This window comes from Myotis daubentonii, chromosome 13 (assembly GCF_963259705.1).
Source record: "Myotis daubentonii chromosome 13, mMyoDau2.1, whole genome shotgun sequence".
Lineage (NCBI taxonomy): Eukaryota > Metazoa > Chordata > Mammalia > Chiroptera > Vespertilionidae > Myotis > Myotis daubentonii.
This window is the reverse complement of record NC_081852.1, coordinates 36,213,555-36,230,794: the sequence shown is the minus strand read 5'-3', so window position 1 is coordinate 36,230,794 and position 17,240 is coordinate 36,213,555. Positions and strand designations below refer to the sequence as shown.

Sequence of the window (17,240 nt, the reverse complement as noted above, 5' to 3'; positions counted from 1 at the left end):
AGAGGAGCAGGGGCCGAGCGAGGACCCAAAAGTGTCGGGCGCCCTGGCTTGCCGGAGGAACGACAGGCGGTTTTATGAGCAGCTGCGGCAGCAGGCCTGGGTACGTAGCTCTGCTTTGATTGCTAGTGTTCTGTTTTCTCCCGAGAGAACAAAGCAATGGCTGTTCCTGTTTGCAAACAAGATCCCCCGCCCCGCCCAGACACCGAGAAGGAGCCGATGTGTGTTAGCCTGCTGTTTATAATGAAAATAAGGACTAAGGATGGGGGGGAGGGGAGTAGATTCTTCATCGTCATTCCTGTTTCTGATGGCAAGGGCAGGTTTTCTTAATTCTGTCTGGACTCCAGTGCTGTATGTCAGGTCGTTTGAATGTCACGGTTACAGTGGAATTCGAGAGGTATGTTTTGGCTGCTCTTTCTGGCAATCTGCACATCTATGTTCAGAGACAGATTTGCTTCACAGTGTTGTTTGCTGAGTTGGTGAGGTCAAGTAGCAGAAATCCATTTTCCTGGCTTGTTTTGGAAAGCAAGAGTCATCTTAGGCTTAAAGGGAAAATTTCTCCAAATTTACCACATGTCTGGGTAAACGCAGCAGCACCGTGGATCTAGTCTTTCTCTTTCTGACAACTCGATGGCTTTAGTCTCAGGTGTAGGCAGCGTGACCTGAAATAACCTCTAGAATCCCAGTTCTGTTTTTGAGTCTACTTGCCCGGATCACACGGGCCTTCCCTTCACTTGGGATAGCTATCTCTACCGACTGATTAAAAAATATCTGAGATGCAGAGGAGAGGAGAACTACCTCCAAAGACTTGGATCTGCTGTAGTCCCCAAGGACAGTGGGGCTTCAGTCAGGTTTGTCTGGGTCTCAGTCCTTCCCACTCCGGCGCTGCAGCATTCTCCACGCAGCTAACGGACCCCGAGGACATTTCCCCGGGTAGCACTCCTGCAGATTTAAAATATGGAATGCAACTTAACAAGTCACTGCTTCCCAGCTCAGTGGTCAAAACTGGTCTGAAACTGGCTTGGAATCACCCGGACGATTTCCTTCCCAATGACCATAGCTTCTCTTAGGTTCGCCCAAATTTCTACCCAATGGGAGACTTCGTTTTGTAAATGAGTTTCTCTTTGAAAAACAAAACAAAACAAAAAACAAGCACTACCTTAAAACTTGGGCAGGTTTATCTTAAAACTTGGGCAGGTTCGCGAATACCTTCATAATATTAATATCTTCCCATTTAATACTTCCTTCAAACCCCTCTCCGTGGAGTCATAGAGTTTTTTCAGAATCAAGGGAAGGTGGTGAGAATCAGGAATTTGGGGCCTGGGATCTGAAGGCAGAGGGTTGGTGAGCAGAGCCTGAATGGGTGCTGCAGTAGTGGTCAGGGGGCCAGAGGGGGAACACCGAGCCCCTGAGAAGGGGGCAGCTGGGATGTGAGGGCAGGACCTAGAAGACATTGTACTTGGTGGTGCAGGTGAAGGTGCCCGCAGACTGCCAGGGCACATGGCATAGCTAGCATCGCAGGGAATTAATTTTCAGCCCCTCAACTTTAATTTGAACTGCTTTCCAACACTTTCCTTTGCACGAGAACTCATCTGAGTTCTGCTTCAGGAAGGAAAGACAAACTTCTCACTGAGCTGGGCACACCGTGTCACATGGCGCATAGAGATCTCCTGGCCACATGCAAAGGCCAAGGGCCCAGCTCAGAACACAGTGCTCCGGAGGGAGAGCCAGGCCAGCGGAGAGGGACCCCGTCTCACTTCACCTCGGCTTCCCACGCCTGCCAAGGGCTCTGAGCCTTGTCGATCTGCCTTCGAATTACCACGGCGTGAGAGCTTACCATGCGGACAGGGTGTGTGTGGGAATACACATTGGGAAGAAAAGGAAGTAGGTATTTTCTAACAGTAATTCTGATTGGGCGGCCTGATTTGATGAGTTTGATTTGGTGTGGATATTTTCTGTAAATTTAACATGCCGATTTTGCTGTTCAAACTTTTGCCCAAAACGTATTTAAAATACGTACAAAAAATTAGATGCCACAACTTTTGCAACTATTTAAGCATATAAGAGCTTTTGAATATATATATTGCTTTCAGAGAGAAATGGAGAGGGAGAGATAGGTACATCAATGGTGAGAATCATTGATCAGCTGCCTGCTGCACACCCCCCACTGGGCATGTGCATGTGCCCTTGACTGGAATCAAACCCCGGACCCTTCAGTCTGCAAGCCGACGCTCTATCCACAGAGCCAAACCAGCCAGGGCACATATAAAAGCTTTTGATCTCATCTTTTAAAATGTGCAAGAGAGTAGAACATTCTTTTAGGGGTTCCATGAGCAAAAGCTTGTGAAGACCACTAGCATGGATTAGCCTCAAGGTGAGGTGTCTGGCAGCAAGGCCTCTGCCCTCAGACTGCCCAGCATCTGCTGCTGGCCTAGTGCCTCCTGCATGCTTCCTGTTTCCCCACAACTTCAGGGTCCTGCCGGTCCCACTGTGAACCAGCCGGCGGATCTCTCTGATGCATTCAGTACTTGCCTAGTTGCCTAATCACCAGAAGGCAGGGTGTGCAGTGGCAAAGTTTTCATAAGGCAAGGGTCAAAGAGGAGGGTTTATTCACTGCAGTACTCAGCAAGCTTTCTTTTCCCTAAACCACTCATTGCTTTATTCATTCAACAAACACCCATCCATCTCTTCTTGTGCTGGGCAAAATCGTGAAGAAATTGTCTCGGCCTCCTGTGGTCACTGGGGGTAGTAATTCAATGTGATCGGTGCTGTAATTCGAGGCGGGAACCGGGTTCTGGTACAGCAGGATGGAATGGATGCGGGAATCAAAGGGTCACAAGGGCAGAGAAGAGGCAGCAGAGAGGAGGTAGCTTTTGGGCTGAAATGCTGACATGTGGGTACATTTTCTTCTTCTTTTTTTTTAATATAATAGAGAGAGGAAGGGAGAAGAAGCGAGAGATAGAAACATCAATGATGAGAGAGAATCATTGATCGGCTGCTTCCTGCACACCCCTGACTGGGGATCGAGCCTACAACCTGGGCATGTGCCCTGATCCGGAATCAAGCCGTGACCTCCTGGTTCATAGGTTGACGCTCATCCACGGAGCCACACCAGCTGGGCAGTGAGTATGTGTTCTTCAGAGGAAAGAAAGGAAAGGGCAGCCAGGCAGAGGAAGAACATGAGGGAAGGTCTAGAATGGAAAAGAACAGAGCTGGCTGCGGGGAGAGCCTTGGGGCTGCTCTCCTGGAGCTCTGTGGTGGGGGGAGGCGAGGCAGAACGGTGGGGTGGGCATGCTCTCTGGACACCTTTGTAACAGGAGGAGGAGAGCAGGTTGGCGCGCTTTCCTGACCGGGACTGAGTTTTTGTCCCCAGTCTGGGCCTCTCTCTCTTCGATCCTAGCAAGGCCACTGCTTCCCAGCCCTGGCCTCTCTGCCTCACAGGGGAAATGTGGTCTTGGAAGTCCTGCCCTGTGGGCCCAAGCTGGGGAGGGGCTCTCTGCAAGGACCCAGTCCCCGGAAGCTGAGGGACAAGGGCCACCCTTGCCGGGGTCCAACCCCAGCAGGTCCAGGGGTCCCCAAAGGTGTGGACGGAGTCGGCGAAGAACGAAGGACACGGAGACAGCGTTCAGTTGATCAGCAGCCTAGCCAGGATCTCCAGCCAGGATCTCCAGCCAAGTTCTGTCTAGGATCTCCAGCTAGGTTCGGTCACCAGGTTCTAGTCAGGTTCTCTTGCCATGTTCTATAGTCAGGTTCAGTCCAGGATCTTTTGCCATGTTCTCTCCAGCAAAGTTCTTCTGTCTCCAGGCTCCGTTCTCTCGCTAGGTTCTGTCTCTAGGTTCTGAGGCCAGTTTCTGTCCAGGATCTTTTGCCATGTTCTCTCCAGCGAAGTTCTTCTGTCTCTAGAGAACGTTCTGTGTAGGTTCTGTCTTCTTAATTCTGTCTCTTTCTGTCTTGTTACATCTGTATTTATACCAGTTGATTCAAACCTATCAATCTCTATTACAAAGGTTAGGGCATTTCTTATCTCCATTCCAGGGAGTAAAGATTATGTAGCTTAAGCATGATTATTCGTAGTTAAAGTGATTAATTACCCGCCTGGCACTTAGTTGAGGGGTTTTATTCCCTCCCTAACTTCAGGGGAAAATCCCTACCTGGGGAAACAACCTTTCTCAGAGAGGAGACCTTGGTTAAAACACATAGTGCCAAGAAGGTGAGCAAACATATTAAGAACCGTATGCCATATATGCCAGGTCCCTTGAAACAGCAAGGATGGACCGGCTCCCGGCACACCCTGTCTCATTCCCTCCATCATCAGGCATATTGTGATCACCTATTATATGTCAAGGCCATGTGATCACTGCAGTTGGAATCAAAAGATGTGAGTTCAAATCCTATGTCTGCAGCTCATTAGCCCTGTGGACTTCCTTAAGCCTCAGTAGCTTCATTTGTAAAATCGGGATCCTGTGTGCAAACCTCAGGGGTGGCTGGTGATACTGAGAGGAATAGGAGGGGACTCAAACACCACATTGACTCGTAGTGAGAGACACAACCATTAAATAGAATTACCAGCATAGAAGAGTGTGTCAAGGTTAAGAGAAGAAATAGGGTAAGCCGCGAACTCAGAGGGAATCACTGTTCTGACCATTGACATCTTTTCAGCATCCTGCAAGTTACCCAGCAATGTCACATACCTCTGCTCTGTTGCCTCCACAGTCCTGTGCAGTAGATTCGTGTAGAAGGGTGAGGACAGGCATTTCCCCATCCAATCATCTTTTCCAAAAGAAACAGTTGTGCTGTGAAGGATGCCCAGAAGCCTTGCCTCAGGGCTTAAAGCAGAGCTGCCAGGAGCTGGCTCTGAAGGCTCTTCCGAGTAGGCACCTCTCCAAAGCCTTTCTGTGGTGAGAGCTTTGCCAGTCTCCTCATCACCCCCTCGGAGAACGAAGAGTCTGCTTCTTTGCCAAGAGGCAAGGTCATGTCAACAGTAGGTGAGAAAAACAGAGATCAGATCAAATCTCTAGTGCACATTCACTGTGAGAGGGAGGAAAGGAACCAAACTAATTTGGATCACGCCCTGGGGCAGGCACTGGAAGTCCTCCTAGCATCAGGGTTGAATGGGTTCCCTTGGGGGGGGGGGGGAAGGTAATCAAAACTTTGAGATGACCAGTTATCCATCCCCAGGACCAAGACTCCAAAACAGGCCCTAGTCAGTTTGCTCAGTGCTTAGAGCATTGGCCCACGGACTGAAGGGTCTCAAGTTCGATTCTGGTCAAGGGCTCATACCTGGGTTGCCGGTTCAATCCCTGGTGCATGAGGCAGGCAAGCAATCAACATGTCTCTCTCAGATGAATCAATCTCTCTCTCTCTCTCTCTCTCCTTCCCTCCCTCCCTCCCTCCCTCCCTCTCTCTCTCCCTCCCTCTCTCTTTCCTTTCTCTCTTTCTCTCTTCCCCTCCCTCCCTCACTCCCCCTTTCTTCCACTCTCTCTAAAAATCAATGAGAAAATATCCTCAGGTGATGATTAACAAACTAGACTCCAAAACAGGAGGATAAGAGTCAACCCATATCACCAACATTAAATAGGAGGTCACCCTAAAGAGATGGAACCCTGACACCCAGGCTCCCTGCAGTAAGGGACACTTTGGCTGTGGCTCTAAGTTGTGCTATCTAGCTATCCTCCCATTCAGCATGAGGGAATTTGTTCCATATTTCCCCCAAAAGGTGGGGTCCCAAGGTTCATGAGGCTTTCCTCATACTTTACCAAGAACAGCTTCAGCGCCAGTAAAATACTTGAAAAGATGGAAAGAAGGTGATCAAGGGTTAGTCATCCCCAGACTGCGGCAGCTAGTGAAGCCACAAGAGGGCAGTGCAGAGAATGGCACTGGTGACTTGGAAGGAGAACTTTAATGTCTGCTCAGGAAGGTAACCTGAGCTTCTTGGGATTCTGCCAAGAAAGGAGGTCCCTCAGGGGCCTCAGAGAATCTCCTGGGACTGTTTTCAACATTGTTTTCATTGCACCCACATTTCCCGATTGCTCTTGCAGGCTACCCTTGGGCTGGGAAGAGCAAGTGACATAAAGAAAACCCTCAAAATTGATTTATGATACAAAACAAAGTAATGTGTACCATCTGGATAGGGTTTCAGCAGTCACCTGAAGGATCCAGCCTCAATTCTTGCTCCACATTGTCTCCAGGGACAGGACTGCCATCTGAGACTATACTTGAGACTAAACCTGGTGGCTTAGGAGGTGGTTTGTGCAGTGACAATTGTGTGTTGAAGAAAGTTCCTATCGGTTCATTGGAACCAATTGTACACAGATCTTCCCAACTGGAGATTCAGCTGTTAAAGATTTAGCCACATACCACTGCCAATACTTGCTGCAGAAAAGTCTTTGATAAAGAAGCCATGTGCTGGGTTAGGATATTAGGAGAAAAAAATAGCCTTAGGAAGAAACTATTTTGTATTGTGGTAGAACATGACAGTAGACCCAGGATCAGGTTTACTTGGCAGAACAGATCTAGAGGTTGCAAATGGGGAGGACTCCAGCCAGGTCGCCTTTTCAGGGCAGGCCATGCTTTCCTAAATGGCCAAATCCCTGAACAATGCTAATTTAACCCCAGAGCCCTATCTTTATGTTACTGTATTAATAAGAGGAAGAATTCATAAATAAGTCTTTGGAGCTGAAGTGAAAGAATACCCTACTTCTAAAATACCTTGTTGGGTTGGTGGAAGAAGAAACAAGAAATTGGCATATGCATATGTGGAAGGTCGTTTGTTGAAGTCCATCTTCCTAACTTCATATATGAGGAGATTGTGTAAGACTGGCATCTCACAGCAGATTAACACTATGGCTAGCATTACCTTATGTCCTCTCAAAGAATGGGGAAGTCTCTAAGAATTCCCATCATAGAACTCATTCATTCATAAGCAGGTTCTTGAAGTTTCTCATCTACTTATGCTAAAGCAAAGGAAATTTTTCTTTTTGAAAATGTGAGAACTCCCCATGGATTATATTAATGTATAAGGGGAATTATTCATTAGCATTTGAAAGAGTGTCTATACAAAAAAGAGTAAGGGTAATTGTGAAGCAATCATATTTAATAACTGAGTGCATTGTATCATGTATTTCTCAATCCTCACAACAACTTTAAGATGTGAATACTATTACTCTTTCCATTTTACAGATGAGAAAATAGGTGCATAGAGAAGTTAAGTGACGTCCTCAGGTTAGGGCAGTATTGGGATTTGAACTAAAGGATAGGTTAATCTGGAACCCATGCTCTAAGTTATAATTCTTTACTAGAGGCCCAATGCACAAAATTCGTGCAAGGGACTTGGCTCCTGCCACTGCGACTTCATCCAGAAGGTCGTCCAGAAGGATGTCCGGTCTAATTAGCATATTATGCTTTTATTATTATAGATTACATCCCTGCAATGGAAATTTAGCTCCTCTCCAATGAACCCGGGTTCCTACTTTTGTTGGGTGAAAAATGATCTCAAGTTAGAGGTAGCAAGAGCATGGGTTTCATAATTAGATCAAGTTTTTCAGGTATTTTATTAACTCTGAGCTTCAGACAGAGCAGACGTTGGAAGGTGGAGCAGGAAACCTCAGGTTTCAACTTGTGTGGTTGTGGCCCATATGCAACGCAGGAGTCATTTCCCCCTAGGGTTTCTAATGCAACACACACACACACCACACACACACACCACACACACACCACACACACACACACACACCACAAAACAAAACACCACACACACACACACCACACACACACCACACACACACACCACACACACACACACACACCACAAAACAAAACACCACACACACACCACACACACACACACACACACACACCACAAAACAAAACACCACACACACACACACACACACACCACAAAACAAAACACCACACACACACACACACACACACCACAAAACAAAACACCACACACACACACCACAAAACAAAACACCACACACACACACACACACACCACAAAACACCACACACACACACACACCACAAAACACCACACACACACACCACAAAACAAAACACCACACACACACACACCACAAAACACCACACACACACACACACACACACACACACCACAAAACACCACACACACACACACACACACACACACACACACACATACCACAAAACACCACACACACACACACACACCACAAAACACCACACACACACACACACACATACCACAAAACACCACACACACACACCACAAAACAAAACACCACACAAACAAACAAAACTCTTTGCCAATCACTTTTTCACCTCTCTTCCTATTCTGGGTTTTGCCAAGAATTTTGAATGATATCGCAATATTTTTATGGGAAACAGGAGTTTCTCTCCCATATGCAGTCTCTCAGTGTTCCTGGAATCTTGGCAGAAATGCTATCAGAGATTCTTGTTTTGTGTTGTAGTTGCAAACTTTAGCTTCGGCCCCCATTCTAATACTTTAGGCCTGGTGTTTATACCCAACACTCAAGCTGAATCCATTTCTTCTAACTTTTACAATTAGTTTGTTTTCCCAAGTTTCCTTTTTCTTGCTTCTTGGTACCACAGTTCCCTCCAATCTTAAAAAAGCTGGAATATTTGGTTTTCTCCTCTTCTTCAGCTCCCAATTGAACCCGTGTCAAACCCCATACTTCACTCACTTCTCAAGTATTCCCTGTTTTCATTTCTACAAGCCACCTTGGCTCTGCTTCCCTCCCCAATGGGCTCTCACCTCTTAAATGGTTGCCTGTCTCTAGCCTCAGGGCAGCCTCTAGGTTCCCATTTGCCTTTCAACTCTACCTTCTTCTGTACCAGTAGAATTCTAGTTAGGAAGAATTCAGAGGCTGTATCTGAGATTCCCTAGGAAAAGTCCCTGGATTGATTAGTGATGCCTGCCATGGCCAGGGGATAAAAAAAGAAACATTCTCTTTCAGCCTCTCTCTGTTGCATTTTATCCACTTTTGTCAGATGTATGTTTGCAAAATGCACCTCGATGTATGTATTTATTGTATTCAGAAATATTCTGGGGCTCTTTACTGCCTTCCTTTGGTTAAAATTCATCAGCCTGGCATTTGAGAACTTAACTTATCTTCTCAGTTGCTTCTTTCATTGCTACCCTAGGAAAACTTACGTTTGTGATTCTCAAACTCAGTGTCACAATGGGTGGGAGAGGGTGAGGTAATAACCAGAGGTCTGGTGAGCTTATGTAACACCATGTGCTGTCTCAACTCTGGCATCATCGGGATATGAATGTGGGAGAGCGTCACATATGAACATCATCCTTTAGGAAGTCAAGATCAAAATTGATGAAGCACTGCTGCCCTCAGCTCTGCCAAACCGCACAAACAAACAAAACCCTTTGCCAACCACTAGAGGCCTGGTGCATGGATTCATGCACTGGATTCATGCACCGGTGGGTTCCCTCCGTCTGGCCTGTGGGATCAGGCTGAAACCAGCTCTCCAACATCCCCCCAGGGTTTCTTCCTCTCTGGTTCTAGGCATCACCTGAGAACCGCAGCTGCCAAGTCACCACAGCTCGGCAGCTCCTGCATTGAGTGTTTGCCCCCTGGTGGCCAGTGCGCATCATAGCTACTGACCGGTAAACCAGGTGGCAAGTCACTTAGGCTTTTATATATAAACTAGGGGCCCGGTGCACAAAATTCGTGCACTGGGTGTGTGTGTGTGGGGGGGGGAGTGTCCCTCAGCCCAGCCTGCCCCCTCTCACATACTGGGAGCCCTCAGGCGTTGACCCCCATCATCCTCCAATCACAGGATCGGCCCCTTGCCCAGGCCTGACACCTCTGGCCTAGGCGTCCGGCCTGGGCAGCGGGGACCTGCAGTGGCATCGGGGGGGCGCCGCGATTGCACGGGCTCCACCCCTGCCCCTGTAGGATGCCTCTGGCTGAGGTGTCTGGCCCGGGCAGCGGGGACCCACAGCTGCAGTGGCCCCGCGATCGTGGGCTTTGCTTTAGGCCCAGGCAAGGGGCCCCTAGCTCCCGGGACTGCCAGCTTCGACCGTGCCCAGCTCCCATTGCTGGCTCCACCCCTACTTCCTGCTATCACTGGCCAGGGCGGAAAAGGCACCTGATTCTCCGATCATGGCTGGGCGGCAGGGCAAAGGCGGCCCCAGGGCCGCCTTTGCCCTGCCCCCCAGCTCTTAGCTCCCCCCTGGGTTTCCAATCACTGTCAGTGGCAGGGGGCTTCTTCCTGCTTTCCCTTTCGCCTCCCTGCATTGTGCCTACATATGCAAATTAACCACCAATTACCATTTTTCTCTTTTATTAGTGTTGATAGAAGATAGATAGTTTGGGCTTCCCTTCCCCTGTACTTAATACTGAGACTTCCACCTTTATATCTCTACATGCAAAATTGTTTTGTTCTTCAAAGTTCAGCTTGCATTCTGTCTCCTTCATGAGGCCTTCTCTCATTTTTCAAACTAGATATGTTATCTCCTTCTTCTGAGCCCCCAGAGCATTTTATTTAGGATGCTTATGTTCAACCTTGCATTATATTCTATGTTTATTTGGCACCTGTCTTATATTCCTCATATGAGAGAGAAAGCTTTTTTTTATCTTTAGTCTTTCTATTTCTGGGCTGCATACATGGTAGGTCCTTCACAATCTGGCTTCTTGTGACCACACTTGTCATGTCTTTCCTCAGTTCCCCTTTGGCCTTCTCTGTTCCTTTCATACCAGACAATCTGGAGGGTGCCAACTCCATCTGCTCTCTCTTACCTTCAGGCCTTTGAACACGCCATTCTCCTCTAGTGAGAGAGATTGTCAAAATGGCCATAGTTCTCCACCCCTCCCTGAACCCACACCTCCTGCAATGTGACTTCCTCTCAAGAGGTGGGGACCATTCCTCCTCCCCTGAGTCTGGGCTGGCCCTGGGACTTGCTTCAACACAGTGCAATGGAAGTTACTGTGTGCCAGGTCTGAGTCTAGACCTCCAAAAGGCTCGTATGTTTCCACTCATTCCCTTGGAAGGTTACCCAGCCCCCTGTGAACAACCCTGGGCCAGCCTGCTGGAGAATGAGAGAACAAGGGGAACAGAGACCAGCTCTCCCAGCAGAGGCCAACCACCCAGCAGCTCCCAGCCAACCCCAACCACCCAGCAGCTCTCTGTGGACATATTCACAGGCCCCAGACCAGCAGAACTATCCCGTTGGGCCCAGCTGAATTGCCAGCCTACAGCATCATGAGCAAAACAAGTGGTTATTTTAAGCTATTAAGTTTTGAAATGGGGTGTTATATTGCCAAAGCTAACTGACATATTAATTTAAGAGCTACCCTTCTGGTCTTAACTTAAATATTACTTATTTGGCAAAGCCATTTCTGACTCCCTTCAGGTCTGGGTTAGGGTTCCCTGTTACGTACCACAGAAGCATGAATAGTTCAGTATTATAACTATTTGTGAATTATCTCTATCACACATTAAGACTTTGTTGTTGTTAATCCTCACAGGAGGATATTTTTCCATTGATGTTTTTAGAGCGAGTGGAAGGGGAGGAAAGAGGTTGAGAGGTCGAGAGGTCAAGAGAGAGAGAGAGAGAGAGGTTGAGAGAGAGAGAGAGAGAGAGAGAGAGAGAGAGAGAGAGAGAGAAATGTCGATTGGTTGTCTCCCACATATGGCCCCACTGGGGTTGGGGGTGGAACCTGCAACCCAGGTATGTGCCCTTGACTGGGAATTGAACTCAAGACCCTTCACTGCAAGGGCTGATGCTCTAACCACTTAGAAACACTGGCCAGGGCTCGATTGTAAGGTTTTTTTGTGAAGGCGGAAATTTTGTCTTATGACCTGTATCCTTTAGGTGCAGCCTAGTATCTACTACTCCACTGATGCTCAGAAAATACTTCTGAATGAAGCAATGGATTAAAAGAAGAGGTTGCAACTTGTGGCCTGGACAGTTGGTCACACATAGTTTTGACCTAAATGATAAATACATTTTTTTAAAAAAATTTGTTTGCCTACATTTGAAAATCAAGACATTTTAGATAAATACCTATTTTTCTGACTTTCCATTAAAACATGGAAAGACTCATCAACATTGGGCCTTCATTTCTTCATGGCACCGATGAGGGGTGGCTGCCCCCTTCCGATTGGCACACGCTGTCTGGTTGCTGCACTCCTCACTGATCCCTATTGTCTCCTCGACGCCACTGTTCTTTGCCATTGCATCCGTGCGGTTGGTTCCACGCAGCTACTTACCTGCTGTAAAGCACCCCACAGGTAGGAGGGGGGCTGACCAATGTACCCCACTTATTTACTTCTGCTTTCGATATGTGTGTGAGCGAGGCAGCCTGGGTAAGGTTTTAAGCATTGCTCATGGTCTCATTTTTCTCCTCTACAAATTGAGTTTGTTTTTTCTCCTTGCAAAGGGTTTTCAAGGATAATTTGGCTTATAACCTGCCTAAGCTGGAGAAAGACGGTTTTGTTTGTTTGTTTGTTTGTTTGTTTTCATCTCATAATTCAGTTTCTTTGTGGCAGAAACTGTGGTTTGGCCAGAGGTTTCCTCCCCCAGCAGAACTGGAAGGCTTGTCAGGAGCATCACGCCAGGTTTCAGATGGTTTATTTTCCTTTAGTGGTGTTATAAGGTCTACATAAATCCACAGTGGGTAGCCTGTTGCTTTCATGATGGACTGAAATAATATTTTTAGCAGTGTGAGGTGAGATTGGAAGGCCTTTTTTTTTTTTTAATGACTATTCATTCTACTTATAATGCTTATAATTCAATGATTGAGTCTCTGAAAAAAACAAACCCCTCAGACAATTCATAATTCCAGGTTTTAGAAAGAAACTCACCACGGTGGGCTGACGTTCAGCAGGAAGGCACTGGCACAGCCATGCCAGCTGTTTACCCTGGCGTCTGTTCTAATTGGTCAGTGCTCAGGCTGAATCAGTAGCTACATCTTTTGAACATATCAACCCTGAAATTAATACATAGGCATGGAAAAAATGCTAGCCTTCAATCGTGTCTTTACCTTTGGACTAGTTTACGAGGCAGCAGGTGTAGCAACTTGGTGTAGCACAGCTCTATGCCACCTGGTGGTATCAATTCTCTTATGTAAATACCGATATAATTATCTAATTCAGAAGAGTCTTTATCTCTTACGGGGCATTCAAGGTTCAGCTCCCCGGAACATGAAAAGGCAGCTCAGCCTGTTTTCTCATTAGTGAAATGCATAAGCAGGTGGAACCTGGCTCTGACTAAATTAGTTGAGGCCTCATTATTCCTACACCTCCCAGATAATCATACCAGTGACTGATGAGCTCAACCAAGATGGAGTCTGAAGTGAGCACAGTCTGTCTCATTTAGCCATGAAAAGAAACAGAAACTCTATTTTTAGTAGTGGCTATTCTTCATTTGACGATGCATAACAATGGGCTAGCAGACTTTATCCTTTTTTTTTAAGCCTAGTTGGAGAATTAAAGTATTTATCCCATGTCTCTTTTTCATATCCTGCGATCATCCTTAAAAAATATTAGCTTTTACCACAGAACTAATACATAATTATTACAGAAAAATTAAATAGGTAAAGTAAAATACAGACAATCAAATCCCCAAATCCCACCTCAAGAAAAACACGGTAGCATTTTGAAATGGATTAGTCTAGTTATCTCTTTGTTTCTATCTTCCTCTTTATATTTTTGACAGCTTTAAAAGTTGGAGTTCTTTCTTTTTAAACTCTGAACTTAAAAATAAAAAATCTTGGAGGAAAATTTTTTCAAATTGTTTTACACGTTCTTCTGCTGTCTTAGGGATTGTTAAACACGACTCAAGTTGTCACTCTGACCACTGATTATTGTCATGAGTCATTTTCATGGGAGTCTCTTTAAGTTATAACTTTTGCTACTTGTGTACCTGCTTCATGTGAATAAAAAGTCACCAAATTCTCCATGGACTTGAATCTCTCATATGGTATAAAAAGCATGGACTTTATTTAATAAGTTTCTGGGTTTTTAAATATTTATTTCTCATTTTTAACTATGTCTTAGAGTTGAGATTGCATAAAATGTGACCTCTGAATTAGAGAGATTTTAGTATATATTGAAATTAATATAATTAATTAATTCCCTTTTCATCTTTCTGCATGTGGTTACCCAGAAATAAAAACCATTTGATTTGTGGAATTTATGGAACTGAAATAAATTTTAAAAGGAGATTTATAATTTAGCTAAGGAGTCACCTTTATTAGCTGGTGTTAATCAGGTGACTATGTTAATGAGGATGGGTGGGGGTCTTGCTGAGGTCATCAAAAATCCTCTCTAAATCTCAGTTGCTTAACACATAAGCATTTTATTTCTTGTTTATGCAAAGTATACTTCTGGTCTGATGACTCCCTGAGGTAGATTTCTTCGAAGTGGTGACTCAGGGATCTTGTCATGTATCATCTAGGACATGAAGTTATCAGGGTCAACACAGCAGAGGAAGAGATATCACAAAGAGCTCACACCCCCTCACAAATGCCTCCACATTAAAATACCTCCGTCCCGGAGTGGCACATGTCACTGCCACACACAGCCCATTGACAGTAACTGCCAGGGAGCTGGCGCCCTTCCTGTATGCCCACAAAGGAGCGAGGACCAGATATGGATGAGGACTGCCGGTCTCCATCACAGTGACCTTGGGCAAGTAACTCCACTTTGTCTCTGTGACAGAGGGGCCAACCGAGGTGACGTTGGAACAATCCTTGCCTCTTCTCGCAGTCCCTGACTCTCAGTATTTGATTTCTTCTTACTATGAGGGTTGTGTTTTTTACTGCATTGTAGGCATTCTTTTATTGTTATTGTAAGGCTATCAGGCATATTCATGCTAGTTAAGGGCAGATGCTGTGATGCATACTGTAGCCGATGGTTCAGTGAGAGGCTTCTGAAGGCACATGATCTGGTTTCGAATCCAGCTTGGTCTCCTACTGGCAGTATGATCTTCGGTTCTTTGTTTTACTTCCCTCTGACTCACTTTTTTTGTTTGCTTTTTTTTCTTTATTGATTAAGGTATTACATATGTGTCCTTATCCCCCCATTGTCCTCCTCCCCCCGCTCATGCCCTCACCTCCCTGGTGTCTGTGTCCATTGGTTAGGCTTATATGCATGCATACAAGTCCTTTGGTTGATCTCGCCCTCTTACCCCCACCCTCCCCTACCTTCCCTCTGAGGTTTGACGGTCTGATGGATGCTTCTCTGTCATGTTTGCTTTTTAACTTAAAGGTAAAATGGGGATAGGAATAGTATCATCCTTAAATATCAAATGAGTGAAATTCATATAATGTTATCATAACAATGTCTGGAAGACACTAAAGAGTTCTATAAGTTTATTTGATTTTATTTTTTATTATTTTTAAAAAGATGGCTATCCTTTTTGCCCTGGCTTGATACGTGTCCGCACAGTAATAGCTCAATAAGTTGTTGTCTTTCATGTCTTGGTGTGATTAGCTAGCCCAACCCATGCGAGTATCTTTAATCTACTGCCACATTAAATGGAGTCACAAATAGTACCTGTAGGTGATTTGGGTCTTTGCCCAAGACCACCAACTTCTTTGTTCTGTGCCTGATCTGCTTTAGCCTAGATTCCATCCCTGCCTGACTTTGTCTTGGCTCCATATTCGAGTTGGATCCTGCCTTTGGCTCCTGCAAGCTTGGGATTCCTGCATGGTTTCCACCCATCATTGAACTCTAGCTTTATTTAGCTCATGGACTGCCTAGGCTGGCCCTTCGATTCCTGGAGAATGCACCAACCTTGGATGATAACTCCATACTTTAACCTCAGTCCCTCAAGACCCCAAACCTGCTCAGCTTTTGGTTCACACCGAGGCTCAGTCCTGGCCTTCACACAGGGTACATTGGCTGTACCCTTTGAGTGTGGGCATTTCAGATGCCACCTAATCCTTATCATCATCCCAAATCAATGACATGCCCAGGATGTTAAGTGGCTACATATGAGCAAGAATGTTTTTCTTTTCCTCCTGCATCTTAAGTGGATTGTCCTTGGGGACGAGTTGAACATATTGCAGCTGCAGAGAAGGTGAGAAATGCATGCATTTGCTCTCCAGCATGGGGATGGCCTGGTCCTCTTCCCCTTTTGCTTTTTAGCTGGTCTAGTGAGGGATCCTCTGTGAATGGCTGCAAGTCCACTTGCTCCCGGCACGGAAAAGAACACTTCTCACCAAGCACTGTTCTTCCTCAGGCTTGGCGCTGCCCAGTACAAGAAAGACAAATCCTTCCATGTCAAGCTCCACTGAGGTCATCCGGCCCCCCCTGGCCAGAGAGAACATCCAGTCAGGCTGGACTGTGATGCAAGCATGCTGCTTTCTGCTTCTCTTGGTCCTTTCTTTTCCAAGTTCTATCAATGGACAGGGTGGTACTTTTCCCACAGTGCACAGTGCAGGTGGGAGACGCTAAGCCTCTGAGATTTATGCAGAGGGGAAGAATTACATCAAACAGTATTGTCACCCTGTCCCTGAAATAATGATAAATGAAGCTGCAGCCTGCTTTCCCCCAATCTGCCTTCGTAATCTTGTATGGCAAACAGGTCAAATTTGTCCCTGCCAAATGCAATAAATTCTTGTCTATGGTTTTGGAAAAAGATAAATCATCAGAGAATAATCTCCAAATACTCTGCAAAGGTTCTGTAGCCCCACACTGGGTATCTAACAGTAGAGAATTAAGGAAGTTGTGCAAATCCAAATTTTTTAATCCTCACCTGAGGATGTGTTTTTAGAGAGAGAGAGAGAGAGAGAGAGAGAGAGAGAGAGAGAGAGAGAGAGAGAGGTGAGAGAAATCAATCAATTGCCTCATGTACATGCCCCAAGTAGGGATTGAACCTGCAACCTAGGTATGTGCCCTGATCAGGAATGGAACCCACAACATTTCGTGTACTGGACGATGCTCCAGCCAACTGAGCCACACTGGCCAGGGTTGTTAGTCTGCCCCCGCCCCCCTTTTTTTTTGCAATGAGGAAAATGAAGGTCACTGAGGAAAAAAGCCTCTACCTTCAGATTCCAAGTTCCAGGCCTTCCCATAGCCTCAACGTCTCTCTTTATCAGTTTGCCCATTGTGTTGGAGGTAGGACTGGGAGAAATTTCGGGAGAGAAACTGTAGCCCTTGAATTGTTGATCTCTCCTGTCCTCGGAGGAAAGCAGAACATGAGGATTGCTGGGGACCTGGACTTTGTGAGTCCCCAGGGGGAGAAGAGCCCTGGTGTGCTCCTCTGTCCTGCA

The 17,240-nt window shown here is 46.1% G+C and overlaps 1 protein-coding gene across 1 annotated transcript in view; it reads left to right on the top strand.

Annotated features, from left to right (window-relative positions):
* The window catches only part of ASAH2 (N-acylsphingosine amidohydrolase 2), a 79,873-nt gene continuing 62,633 nt past the window's right edge, over positions 1-17,240 (top strand). The window contains exon 1 of the mRNA XM_059662724.1: positions 1-100. The gene's annotated coding sequence lies outside the window, so the exon portion shown is untranslated. The remainder of the gene's footprint in view (positions 101-17,240) is intronic.